Source organism: Hippopotamus amphibius, chromosome X (genome assembly GCF_030028045.1).
Source record: "Hippopotamus amphibius kiboko isolate mHipAmp2 chromosome X, mHipAmp2.hap2, whole genome shotgun sequence".
In the NCBI taxonomy this organism is placed as follows: domain Eukaryota; kingdom Metazoa; phylum Chordata; class Mammalia; order Artiodactyla; family Hippopotamidae; genus Hippopotamus; species Hippopotamus amphibius.
Window position 1 is genome coordinate 37076390 of NC_080203.1, and position 13429 is coordinate 37089818.

At 36.5% G+C, this 13429-nt stretch overlaps 1 non-coding gene across 1 annotated transcript; it reads right to left on the reverse strand.

Moving 5' to 3' along the window:
• Positions 1-3882: 3882 nt before the first annotated feature.
• LOC130842812 (U4 spliceosomal RNA) lies at positions 3883-4024 on the reverse strand. The gene has a single exon (XR_009050586.1). It is a non-coding gene; the product is annotated as a U4 spliceosomal RNA (small nuclear RNA).
• Between the last annotated feature and the right edge of the window lie 9405 nt (positions 4025-13429).

A 13429-nucleotide genomic window follows, 5' to 3' on the forward strand; every position in this document is an offset into this window, starting at 1 on the left:
GATGAACTACAACATCCTCATTGCCATAGGTATCCTGGCATATATAAAAATACCATTTGGTAATGTTACCACCACAAAGAACTTTCCCTAGTCAGAAGAACAACTTTGTGCAGATGAGAAACTTCTACCTACCTCTGTACATCACCAGTTTAGCTTCCCTGTATTTAGAGTTAGTCCTAATTTTTTAAGAGTAATCCTCAATGACCTTTAATATATTTCTTTCAGCCCCACCCCCACCCCACTGGACTCTACTCATTTCTTACTTTTAATTGTCCTGCTTCACTTCGTTCTAACATAACTATTGTTATACTGCAGCTATTGAAGCCTACAAAGTTTTGTAGCCACTGAAACTTAGAAAGTTTTGTTGGGATAAGCATTGTCTTGATGTCAGGTTATGTTTCAGAAGCTCATTCCGAGAGATTAAAGCCTGTTGCGTTACATTTCAATGGAATTTTTCTTCCTTAAATTAGTGGGTTGTAGTTGCATCATTGCCTTTCCAAACAGGCCTTTACCTTGTTCCCCTTAATACTTCACATGAGCCCCAGTTCTTTTGTTTGCTTCCTGCTTCCAGATTCTGTATATCCATGGGAGATACAACTTTTCTGTTTTTCTCTAGTGCAGGGGTCCCCAACCCTTGCCTGAGCTTCACTACCTGTCAGATCAGCAGCCACATTAGATTCTCATAGGAGTGCGAACCCTACTGTGAACTGCACATGTGAGGAATCTAGGTTGCGCGTTCCTTATGAGAATCTAATGCCTGATGATCTGAGGTGGAGCTGAGGCGGTGATGCTAGTGCTGGGGAGTGGCAGCTGCAAGCAGATTATCATTAGCAGAGAGGTTTGACTGCACAGAAACCATAATAAATCAATTGCTTGCAGACTCATATCAAAACACTATCAGTGAGTGGCAAGTGACAATTAAGCTGCATCTGGTGGCAGGCTTTATAGTGACAAGTGAGTTGATGTACCTCAAATGTACAGTTGCATCTGGTGGCAGGCTTTAAGTCAGAATCCAACTCTTATTTTAGTCTGCATGTGGCCTGCCCATGATTTTATTTGCCACTCCTGTCTGCACCTCTTTCCCACACTGAGCACTTGTCTCAGTCACAGTTTTGGTAAGCCCACAAGCTAACCCTAGCCAAAATGAGTAAAATGCAAACGTCACTGGAGAGCTTCTTTGAAAAGGGGGAAAGACCCAATGATGAGACAGCAGAAGGCTTGAAGACTGCCAACTAAAGGAAAGCTGCATTTAAAAGAAAGTACCAAGAGTCCTATTTAAATTACGGGTTCATTGCAACAAGTGATTCACATTCTCCAAGCCCAATTTGCATAATATGTGGCGACCGGCTATCCAATGAAGCCATGAAACCTTCAAAACTGCTTCGCTACATGGAGACCAAGCACATTACATTAAAGATAAGTCTTTGGAGTTCTTCAAAAGAAAAAAATGTGAACATGAAGAACAGAAGCAATTATTGAAGGTCACCATTTCATCAAATGTGTCTGCACTGACAGCATCATTCTTACTGGCTAACCACATTGCTAAAACTAAGAAGCCCTTTACTATTGGTGAAGAGTTGATCCTGCCTGCTGCTAAGGACATTCGTTGTGAACTTTTAGGAGAGGTTGAAGTTCAAAAGGTGGCACATGTTCATCTTTTGGCTAGCACCATAACTAGACCAATTGATGAAATAGCAGAGGATATTGAGGCACAATTGTTAGAGGGGATTAATGAATCACTGTCGTATGCAATCCAGGTTGATGAGTCTATAGATATTGACAACAAGGCAATGATGCTTGTTTTTGTGTGATATATTTTTTAGGAAGATGTGATGAGGATATGTTATATGCACTTTTGTTGCCAATCAACACTACAGCTGCAGAACTATTCAAATCTGAATGATTACACATCAGGAAAACTGAACTGGTCATTTTGTGTTAGTCTATGCATGGATGGAGTGGTTGCCGTGACTGGATGGCTTTTAAGTTTCACTACTCGGGTCAAAGAGGTCACTTCTGAATGTGAATCTACACACTGTGTCATCTATAGAGAAATGCTGGCTAGCCGAAAAATGTCACCTGAACTTAACAACGATTTGCAGGATGTGATTAAAATTATTTTAGAGAACAAACATATGGACACCAACTGGGGAAACCGGGGGATGGGGTGGGGTGCGGTGGGATGAATTGGGAGATTGGGTTGCCATATATGCATTACTAATAAGAAAAAAATCAAATTGTACACTTTAAATAGATGCAATTTATTGTATGTCAAAAAAACAGCTATGCTCCAATACAAAATAAAAATTTTTTAAAATTATCAACCACATTAAAGTACATGCCCTTAACTCATGTCTGTTCACGCAGCTCTGTGAGGAAATGGAGGCAGTGTACACGTGTCTTCTCTTACACACAGAAGTGAGATGCTTTCTAAAGATAGATCACTGGCCAGAGTTTTTGAGTTACAAGAGCTGCTCCAGAGATTTCTTTTATAAAAAGTCACCACTGGCAGCAACCCATTTGTGAATAAGCCAGGTGAATCGACTTTGTCCATGCTAGAAGAGGATCAACTGCTTGAGATAGCAAATGACAGTGGCCTTACATATATGTTTGAGACACCTTCAAATCTCCATACATTCTGGATTAAAGTCAAGGCAGAATATCCTGAGATTGCCAGAAAAGCACTGAAAGGCCTGCTTCCATTTCCATTATCCTATCCTTCTGAAGCAGGGTTTTCTGCAGTCACAGCAACCAAAATAAGATTACGAAGTAAACTGCACATAAACAACACAATCTGAGTGTCACTGTCTCCCTTCACTTCTAGATGGGACCATCTAGCTGCAGGAAAATAAGCTCAGAGCTCCCACTGATTCTGGATTATGGTGATTTATATAATTATTTCATTATATATTACAATGTAATAATAAAACCAATAAAGCATACAATAAACGTAATGCGCGTGAATCATCCTGAAACCATCCCCCCAACCCCAGGTCCGTGGAAAAATCGTTTTCCACGAAACCGGTCCCTGGTGCCAAAAAGGTTGGGGACCACTGCTCTAGTGTACCTGTGCAAACCCTAACACTGACCAGCGGGCCACTTTTCCTATCCCTTGGCAATCTCTGCCAATAATTCTCTGCTCCTTTTTCTTCTACTGATTCTTCTTCCTCCACAAAGGACACAGGATGGACAGTTATTAATGAATTGTGTGAGGAGTTCTTTTCTCTCACATGAAAACAAGGGACTGATACTTTCAACTCAAAAACTTATCTATAAGATTGTGATTCCCTCAATCATCCTTTCAGTCTCTGTGAGAGTTGAAAACTCATATATTTCTCAGGAAAACTGCAAAAGGAATGACAAAATGAAGGTTACTAAAAGATGTGAATGACTGCTTTTTCAACTCTCACGCTTCGGGAGCTTTTATCTTGAGCCTAAAAGCCATAAAGACAAAGAGTACAATAATTGCACATAAAATGAGAGACATAAAAGCCAGGTTGAATTGTAGTTTCTAGTTCCCTACGACCTTAGTTATGCAACAACACTTGATGTAACTGGGCTTTGTGAATCAGAAATTAAGACGGATGTCCTGTCAGTGTTAGAATATTTGAAGTTGTAACTGTCTCTGAAAATCCAAGTCCATGAGAAATATAGGACAGGTATTATTTTCTCCATCTGTCAGATGAGAAAATGGAAGCCTAGAAAGATTTAGTGGAGGAAGCCTAGGAGAAACAGACCCCAGGTGATAGAGCCCACATGACCTTTCTCCAAGACTAGTGTTCTTTCAACTATGTGTTCAGTCTCTGCCGCCTCTGAACAGGCCTTGAAAACCACATAGCTAATGAACTTCCAAGTCACATCTCTCCTTCAAATATTCATTAAAATTCCTGAATCAAAATGCATAATTATATTAGAGAAATAATTAACATTATACGGGGAAAATCATTACTCTAAAAGTTTCAATCAGCAATAATTGTGCCTCAGATAAACTTCATGAGCTGTGATATTGCCACTGCACAAAGATACATTAAAAGTTGATTCAAAAGAAAAAGTTGATGTGCAAACCACTTGAATCAGAAAAAAACTGTGAATGGACATTTTAATATAGCAGTTTATTATTTCCATCACTTTTGTACAACCTTTGATGACCTGAATTAACTGTGTAGCTTCTAATTTTTTTTAAATTATTTATTTATTTATTTATTGGCTGCATCGGGTCTTTGTTGTTGTGCACAGGCTTTCTCTAGTTGTGGCGAGCAGAGGCTACTCTTTTGTTGCTGTACATGGGCTTCTCATTTCAGTGGCTTCTCTTGTTGTGGAGCATGGGTTCTAGGCACACAGGCTTCAGCAGTTGTGGCTCGTAGGCTCTGGAGCACAGGGTCAGTAGTCAGTTGCCTAGTTTCTCTGCAGCATGTGGGATCTTCCCAGACCAGGGATCGAACCAATGGCCCCTGCATTGGCAGACGGATTCCTCACCACTGCACCACCAGGGAAGTCCCGCTTCTAATTTTTAAAAAATCTGACTTGCCTAGTTTTACTTGATGAAATATCTTGCACCATGATCAACACCTCTACTAACCTTATTCTGACATTTGAAGAAACACATCCTGACTATGTACAAACAGCATGCAATTGTAATATAATGCTTGAAAATTACCTTGTTACCTAGGCAGGAGGGTGAACAGCAGTCACATTTAAAAAAAAAAAGAGAGAGAGTGTGTTTTTGAGTAGAAGCAGTGATAATCAATGCAGCATGTTTAACATTACTAAACTTCTAAGAGTTCACAGGGCCTCAAATGGTCAAACAAATCATGCTGATAGCCATTTATTAATACTTTGAGCATGTGTATGCCTTTTCTGCAGTTTGTCTGGGTGATGGTCCAGCAGTACACTCATGCTCAGCCTCCTTTGGGACAGTCACAGATGTCTCCAAGGCAGCTGTGACTAGAGTCTGGAGTGTCACTTATGGCAGTGGCACAAGAAAAAGCTAAGTGGAGCACATATATGAGCTATCAGCATCCTGTGTTTGTGCTTACATGTTATAGATCCATAGCAATCATTACGTCAGTAAAGAAGGAAAATGAAGTCAATTCTTTATATTTTTGTATCACACTTCAGATAGCAAATGGTAGATGGAGTCATTGCCATGGTTGCAAAGATAAGCAAGAATTGAATAAGACAGACCTCTGAGGTAGAGATTATATATATAAACATAGACCAGACCTTTCGATTACCACTCATCCAATTATGGACTAAAAAAAAGTGAGGTGAAAATCATAACTAGGAATAGCCCTGTAATAAAATCTCTCCATGTGTTTAATTACAGAAAAATCACTGTATTTTATATACCTTTTTATTAGGCTGCATATATATAATATATAATATCCATCTATATAGGTACAGAGCTCTACATGCTTCACATATTTCATATTATTTAATATTCATAATAATTCTGTGAAATGGGTATGATCATTTTCCCATTTTACAGATGAGGAAACTGGGAAATAGACAAATTAAAAGATAAATAACCAAGTCACACAGCTACTATGTTTTAAAGCTGAGATCTGAGCTTAGGCTCTTCTCACTACATTATATTTCAAGGTCAGCTGGGCCTAGAGCAAGGAAATGAGGATAGATCCGGTTGAAATAAAGGCATTCAGAAGCATCTCTGAATACAAAGTTTTTGTAGAAGTTTGTTAGGGCCTCTTGGATCTCAATTGATGTTGAGTGGAATGCCATTCTGAGTAACTTAAAAAGAAATGTTTGCTTTTTCAGAAAAGCAACTAGTGTGCCCTTTATCTTTCAAGTAATTTGGCACTCCCAGGAAAAGCTCAAAAGTGGCACTCTTTTTTTAAGAGCTGCAGAGTTCCCACTAGGCTGGCATTCTATGTGGAGTTTTCTAAAATTGCCTTTAGGCTATGAAGCAAGTACAGGGGTGAAGGAGGAAGGGAGAGGTAAAGAAATACTGTTTGCTCATACAAGAAGGCATAACTGGATTATATGCTGAACGTATCCTTGCCTGTTTACAGCAAATTATCCCAAGGCTTTTGGTTTAAGGCAAAACTTGCCTAGCTACAGCTGGGGCCAAATCTCATCACAGTCAGTTTTTGTAAATAAAGTTTTATTGGAACACAACTACATTCATTTGGTTATGTATTGTCTATAGCTGCTTTCATGCTACAAGGGGTGAGTTGAATAGTTGGGATAGAGAATATACGTCCCACAACGTCTAAAATATTTACTATCTGGACTTCTACAGAAAAAGGTTGCCAGTCCCTTGGATTTTAAGGAACAAAATCTCTCTGCCCATGGATCTCTGTGGGACTGCCTCCTGAGGCCCTCAGCCTGTAAGTGAGATCTTTTAGGGGTTTCTTCTTGGCTATAAAATAAGACATGTACTTTATTTGGTTAGCAAGCTCTCTTAATTGTCTTAATTTGCCTAGAGAGCCTTTGCTAAAAGGTCCTTCGTGATATTTTTAAGGCCCTGAAAAAAAACATACTCATTTATTTTGCCTCTTACAAATTTTATCTGAGCTTTTAGAATCAAACTTTCCTTTTATTTTAATTACTTCAAACAAGGGATGAGAATGGTTCTGCACAGGTTCCTTTAGCTAGCCTCCTCCTCCCCACCCCACAAAGACAAGTAAAACAATGTTGTCATTACATTCTAGTTTAAATGGAAGATGATTTTCCCAAGATTCAGAGAGAAAAGTTGCTCTAACAAATAGTTTTTTATATTTGTTTAAACTATGCATAGCCATCCACGTACCTAGCACACTCACTCAGATCCACTGGGCACTTCTTCCTCAAGGAAGTTCCACGCTCCCTGGTCTTTATGTTACATGTTCTTACCTTATGATAGCACCAGTACAATACTATCTGCACAGAATTGGTTCAGGCTTTTCAAGGGCCAAAGCCAACCAAGTCATCTGCAAGAATTAAGAAGTGGTCTATGTCTTCTTAATTCTGTGGGAGCCCAAGCCCATTGTTATCTTCATAAAATACAGTATTTCTTTTCATCCCCCTGGTAAATATATTTCATATAGAGACTACATTTGCTGGCCTGTCCTGATCATTTTCAGCAGCTGCAGGCATTTTCTTATCATTCAGCAGAGTTCTGCATAATCATTTCAGATGGTTCCCTTTCCTTAGGCACCCTTTTTAGGAAGGCTGGAGCCTCTACACCTAAAATCACTGCTTCCAGCTTCTTCAAGGACTTCCAAGTTAAAGTTCTAGCTCTAGGAATCAAGAAGGTCAGGGAAGTTAACTTAATTTTAGGACCATTCAGATACTGTAGAAGAAAATACGTATACTCAAATCTAGGGTTTCCAGTGTTGATAACTTTTAAAATTCAGCCAAGTTACCACTCACCTAATTATAGGCTAAAAAGGAAGGAGGGTGAAAATCATATCTAGGAATAGAGCTGTAATGTAATCCCTCCATGTGTTTAATTCTAGAAAATCACTAGATTTTTCTATACTTTTTTATAAGACTAAATGAAAGGAAGCCCAGTAGGGGACTAAAAGAATCTGAAACAAAGCTAACTTAATTGATCTACTTTATATCAAGTGAGGGTTTCAAAAGGCTTCTCTCAATACTCTATTATTCCTAAATCGCTTCTCACATCATAAAAAAATAAGAAGTTACCTAAGGTTGGTGTCTTTTCTAATTAATTCTAATAATCTCTGTGATAGAGGTGGTTGGCCTTGTCAAATGATCTCTCTCTCTATAAAAAATAAAGTTAATTCCCACCCTAAGCCCTAGCCTACAGAAATCCCAGAGATGCTCAAGAAATAGTGAACTCACCTGGCCTGTATTGAGCTTAAACATCCCTCATGGGTACCAGGAGCCAAATGAATCTTGAGACTGAGCTTATCTATAGCTAGATAAATTCTATCTAACAGCTGGCCATTTCGAAAACAACCCACTACTAACCAAGTACCAGAATCAATTCAAATAATTACTACCATATTGGCCAGATTAATACAATTCATCTTTCCTTTTCTTCCAAACCATTTTCTGTAGAAAAAAAAAAACACACTTTACTCTTTGGGGAAACAAAATGTCTCCTTATTTTTACAGTCTAAATTGTTAAGCAACTACCAACCCAGTCTTCTCTGCTTAGAGCAACCAGAGTCTCATAACAGCAGCCATCATGTACTTTTCATTTATGGATGCACAACCAATGTCTGGGGTGACTGTGTTAAAGTGATGTACAACCTAACATCTTGTCCAAACACAACCAGAAGAACCACTTTCAGCCCTTTTCTATCGAACCAAATTCAAAAATAAACACAAGACTGAGTACACTTTCTATTTCTATAGCAACCAAGCACAACACAAGCCATACAAGATCACAATGTCAAGATAAGAAAGAAAAATGTATAAAGGACTTGTGAAAGCAAATACTAATTCTGAAAATGATTAAAAGAAAACCATAACCACATATCATCATTTTGTCTACATCTGTCTGTTTAAAATCTAAAATATGCAACACAAAAGCCCACTTCAATGTTCAAGTTAATAAAGACAAGCCAATTTTAAATATTTATACTGAGAATCTATCTGATGGTATTTAAACTATAACAGTTGTAGCTTAGAGGAATTTATAAATAAAACAGATGAAATTTCTACCATAATCTTGATATTTTACTATTAAAGATATGTCTAGTTAATGTGAAAGATAAACAATTTCATATTATCATTACTATAATGAATGCATCATAAGTTCATGGACTCTCATAAATTCTTATACCCTAAATATGTGACTCTGGCATGTAAAATAAGTAAGCATTTGTGTTATGTGTGTGTGTGTGTGTGTGTGTGTGTATGTGTGTGTGTGTATGTGTGTACATGTGTACAAAGATGGGTGGTTGGGCCAGATTAAAAAAAAATCATAAGGCCTCCATTTTCAAGGAAGAAATATTTTTGGAGTGTGAAAATATGCCACATGAAAGAATTAGTGATACGTGTTTGAATAGCACACTAGTGATAAAGAAATCCACACGGGCTAGGGTTAACTGAATCTTGAGAGACAGGAAAGATGTGAATAAACAGAGAGGCAGAAATTAGCACCTTATGTTCAGTGGACAATGAGATCTTTGCTAGTGATTTCCTAAATTTTTGCAAACAGTCAAATGGAACTAAAACAAAAGACAGGTATGTACTCATTTACAAATGTTAAATTAAAAATAAAAGAACAACAGATTTCTTTCATAGACACACTTCTAATTAGCTATAAGGAGACTATGAGGCAAAAAAGAATTGTAATCTTTTTTTTTCTCTTTTTTAAGGATGATTAATTCAAGCTATGACATCCTGATGCTTCTCGTAGTGAGAAAAGTGCTTCCACTCATACCACAAAAGTCTACCTTAGAGGTGATGCCTTAGAAGGCCAGGATAGGGAGAGCGGGAGGGAGTCATGGGAGGGAGGGGATATGGGGATATGTGTATAAATACAGCTGATTCACTTTGTTGTACCTCAAAAGCTGGTACAAGAGTGTAAAGCAATTATATTCCAATAAAGAGCTTAAAAAAAAAGTCTACCTTAGAGGACACAGCTGGCACTTGTGACTTAATTCTTGAGAGTAGTTATAGCTGAATCTCATTCAAAATTTATTGTAATGGCAAACCTCTGACATCAATTTAGAAAGCTGGAATTTTAACACAAACTTTATTCATTTAACCATAATTTTGGAGCTATGTAAAGATTATGAATAATTCACTTAGCACACGGCACTTTATTCACAATCTAGGAAAAAAGTTACAATATATAAGGCTGGGCTTGAGAATAGGTCTACCTAATGTAATCCTTGGGTCTACAGCATATGTGGTTTTTATAGATGCCACATATTTTGCAAGTTAGAGAAGCAATAAACAATAAATGTAATATATTTGTAAATTTAAGTAAGTTTAAATTTAATAAATCCCTTATAAAAATATATTGGATTTACACTTACACTGTAGAAAATTGCAAAAAGCCAATTCCTACCTTAACAATGTGAACAATCCAACTAAGCTCTGAAATCATACTTTTGAATTCTTCAGAGAGATGAGAACACAAATAAAACTAAATTCAATAATCTTCAGAAAGTGATAAGTACTTCCAAGTAGAGAAAAAAAACCATAGCTACTTTTATCCTTAGCAGGAAGGAGGCAAACAGAATCAGACAGAGACTGGTAAGGAGAATTCAGCAAGAGTTTTTAAACATTTTAATGGCAAAACATAGGCAGACTGATAGATTAGCATGTCTTACAAGGCACAACAAACCACAGAGCAAACTTGCAGTCATGCCCTGCCCACCCACCAATGCTTTTCCATAGGCTTTCACTGATAGCAAAGAGGAAGTACGCTAAAGACAGAGGCAAGGCCAGATTGCTGAGATAAATTTTGCTGCTGCACTCTGGTCTTCATAGAGTGTACTGCACTGGCTCCCTGAAAGCTGACAGCAGATCAGCCAGATTGAGATCCCCCATAGTGCTTAATACAAGGGAGAGGACTGTAAAACAAAGAGAACTTCCCATTGACCCAAAAGACTGTCAGCCAAGCTGTAAAGCATTAAGAGAACTCAAGAGTCACATCACTACTCAGATTTCCAGCAATTCTGAGGAGAAAAACATAATCCCATCCCGAAAACAATTAAATCCACTAGTAAGTGGAATCTAAATAAAACTGAAATAAAGCCAAAATAGTTAAGAGAATCAGATCAAAAGATGGCTAAGGTTCACAAAGTTATTAACAAAAAGCACCTCTAAAATAAATATTATGTTAAAGGATCTAGTGGAAGAGGTAGAAAACATGCATTAACAGAGGGGAAATTTCATTAGAAAAATGGAAATTGTAAACAAAAAATAAAACAATGAAAACAAATGGGAATGCTTACAGTGAAACTGACCACATCAGAGATGAAAAATAAATTTGATGTACAGAACAGTAGGCTGAACACAACAGAGAAAAATATTATTGAATTTGAAGGTGAAGCGAAACCAGGCCAAGCAAATGGGATCTGTGGGATGTTATAACATATGTGTAACTAGAGTCCCAGAAGGAAGTAGAGAGAGCATGAAGCAGAAGAAATATTTGAAGAGAAAGCAGCTAAAAAAGTTTTAAATTAATAATGACAAATTAAAATGATAAATGGTATCAAACCACAGAACTAAGAATCTTAGCTAAGTTCATAACAGATAAATAAAAGAGCCCACACTTAAAGCACTTCCTAGCTAGATTGCTTAAAACCAAAGAGTAAAAAGTTCTTAATAGCCATCTGAGTGGGAAAAAAAGACAAATTATACAAAGGGTTATAATGACAAGAATGCTGGCTGACTTATTGATACAAATGACCTAGCACTGAACAAAATACAGCAATGTCTTTGTAAAGTCCTGAGGGAAAAAAGCTACCAACCCAGAATTCTATATTCAACAAAAATGTCCTTCATATATGACAGCAAAGTAAATACATTTTAGATAGACAAAAGCTGAGTTAATTCCTCTTTACCAGACATACAATAAGATAAATTCTAAAACTAAGTTCTTCAGGCTGAATGAAAACGAAACCTGGTGAAAATCCAGATCTGCAGAAAGGAATGAAAAGCAGCAGAAAAGGTTAACAAGGTGAATAATAACAAAACATTTTTAAATTGTTTTCTGTATTATATAGGTGTATATTACATTTTAAAAAAGATTATTAACTTGAAAAAGCAACTGTTTATTAGGGGTCTATTAAAATAATATAAATAAAATAAATTAGTAAAATACATAGCTTTGATGACACAAAGGGAAAGAAGTTCTAAATGGAATTATCTTGTAAGGTACTTCATTTTTCATAAAATGGCATAAAAATATTTGAAGGTATGTTGTAATAAGTTCAAGATAGATATAATAATTTCTTTAGCAACCAGTAAAATAATGTGAAATCATAAAATTAAGAAAATAGAGAAGGTAAAATCATATGTTATTTAAACACATGGGAAATGCTAAAAAAAGTAGACAAGAAAGGAAAGAGAAACAAAGAATAGGCGGATTAAATAAAAATAAATACCAGGGTAATAGCCTGAAACACAGATGAATCATTACATTAAGTATAAATTAATTAAATACTGTAATTACAAAGAGGTCATGAGATTCACTGAAAAAGTAGACCATAATTATATGGAGTTTATAGAAACACCTTCAAATATAAAGACACAGATAGGATGATAGTAAAAGAGTGGAAAACATCACAGTATGAAACACTAACCATAAGAAAGCTAGTGTGCTAGGTGAATATCAGACAAAGTACACCTTGAGAGAAAGAGCATTGCTAGAGATTAAAAAGGGACATTTCATAATGATAAAAGTCATATGATTAAGAACACATAAATATTATAAACATGTATATGCACTTAAAATCAAACAGGTTCAAAAATACATGAAGAAAAAATGTACAAAACTAAAGGAAAAACTGGATGATTTTAATTCCTTTTTCATAAATTGATATCATAATTAAATAAAATTAATGATATAGAATATTTAAGCAACAATCTTAAATGATCAAATTGGTATCAATGAGCATTAGAACTGATTGCAAAATGTCAAATTTTTAACTATCTACAGCATGTTCACCAAGTAGATCATATGATAAGCCATAATTTAATTCTCAGTAATTTTAGAAAAATCAAAAGCGTAAAGAGTAAGTTCTATGAGTGCAAACATATTAAATTAGAAATCAACATATAATATTGTAATTCAAACTGTAAATAAATAAATAAATCCAAGAGATAGGAGTTATGGCAGCAGGAATGGTACAGTAAGGACCCCTAAAAATGCTCTCCTTATAAAATAAGAACATCTGCAAAAGAAAAATCTATCAACATCAATATTTTCAATAGTCTAGGAAATTAACAAAAGGCTTGCAAAAATCGAGGGAGTGTTTATTCAAGAGAAGCAGATAAATTTCAGTAAAAACAGCAAATCTTTGGTGTCTTAACCTGCCCTGCTCCTGTCCTGTTCTTCTTAGCCCTGAGGTAGCCTTGAAAACTATTACTCCACAATCATGGTGAAAATCAGCAGTCTAGTATCCACCGGAAGGGGCAGGATAGGGTAGGACCTCCTCCAAAGGCCAATTTCCAGTTACTTGATATGATTGGATCTGTCTGGCAGTTCACTGAAAAATCCCACTCACAAGATTCTTCTTTATTTTACCTGACCCAGAGGTCACCCAGTAGAAAGCAACCTTTTTCCTTGGAATGTCTATCAAAGACAACCTGTGGTGATTGTTTAACTTCATAACTGCCTGAAGTGCTGATAACAGTTGGAGCAAACAACATGCTAACCAAAAATCTTAAAAAAGAAAAGATAGGGAATATGTTCATAAGGGTGTTGAAAAGTTTAAACAAATTCTTGGGAATCTAGAAGTCCATGCACATATGAAAGGCTGTGTGTATACTCAGG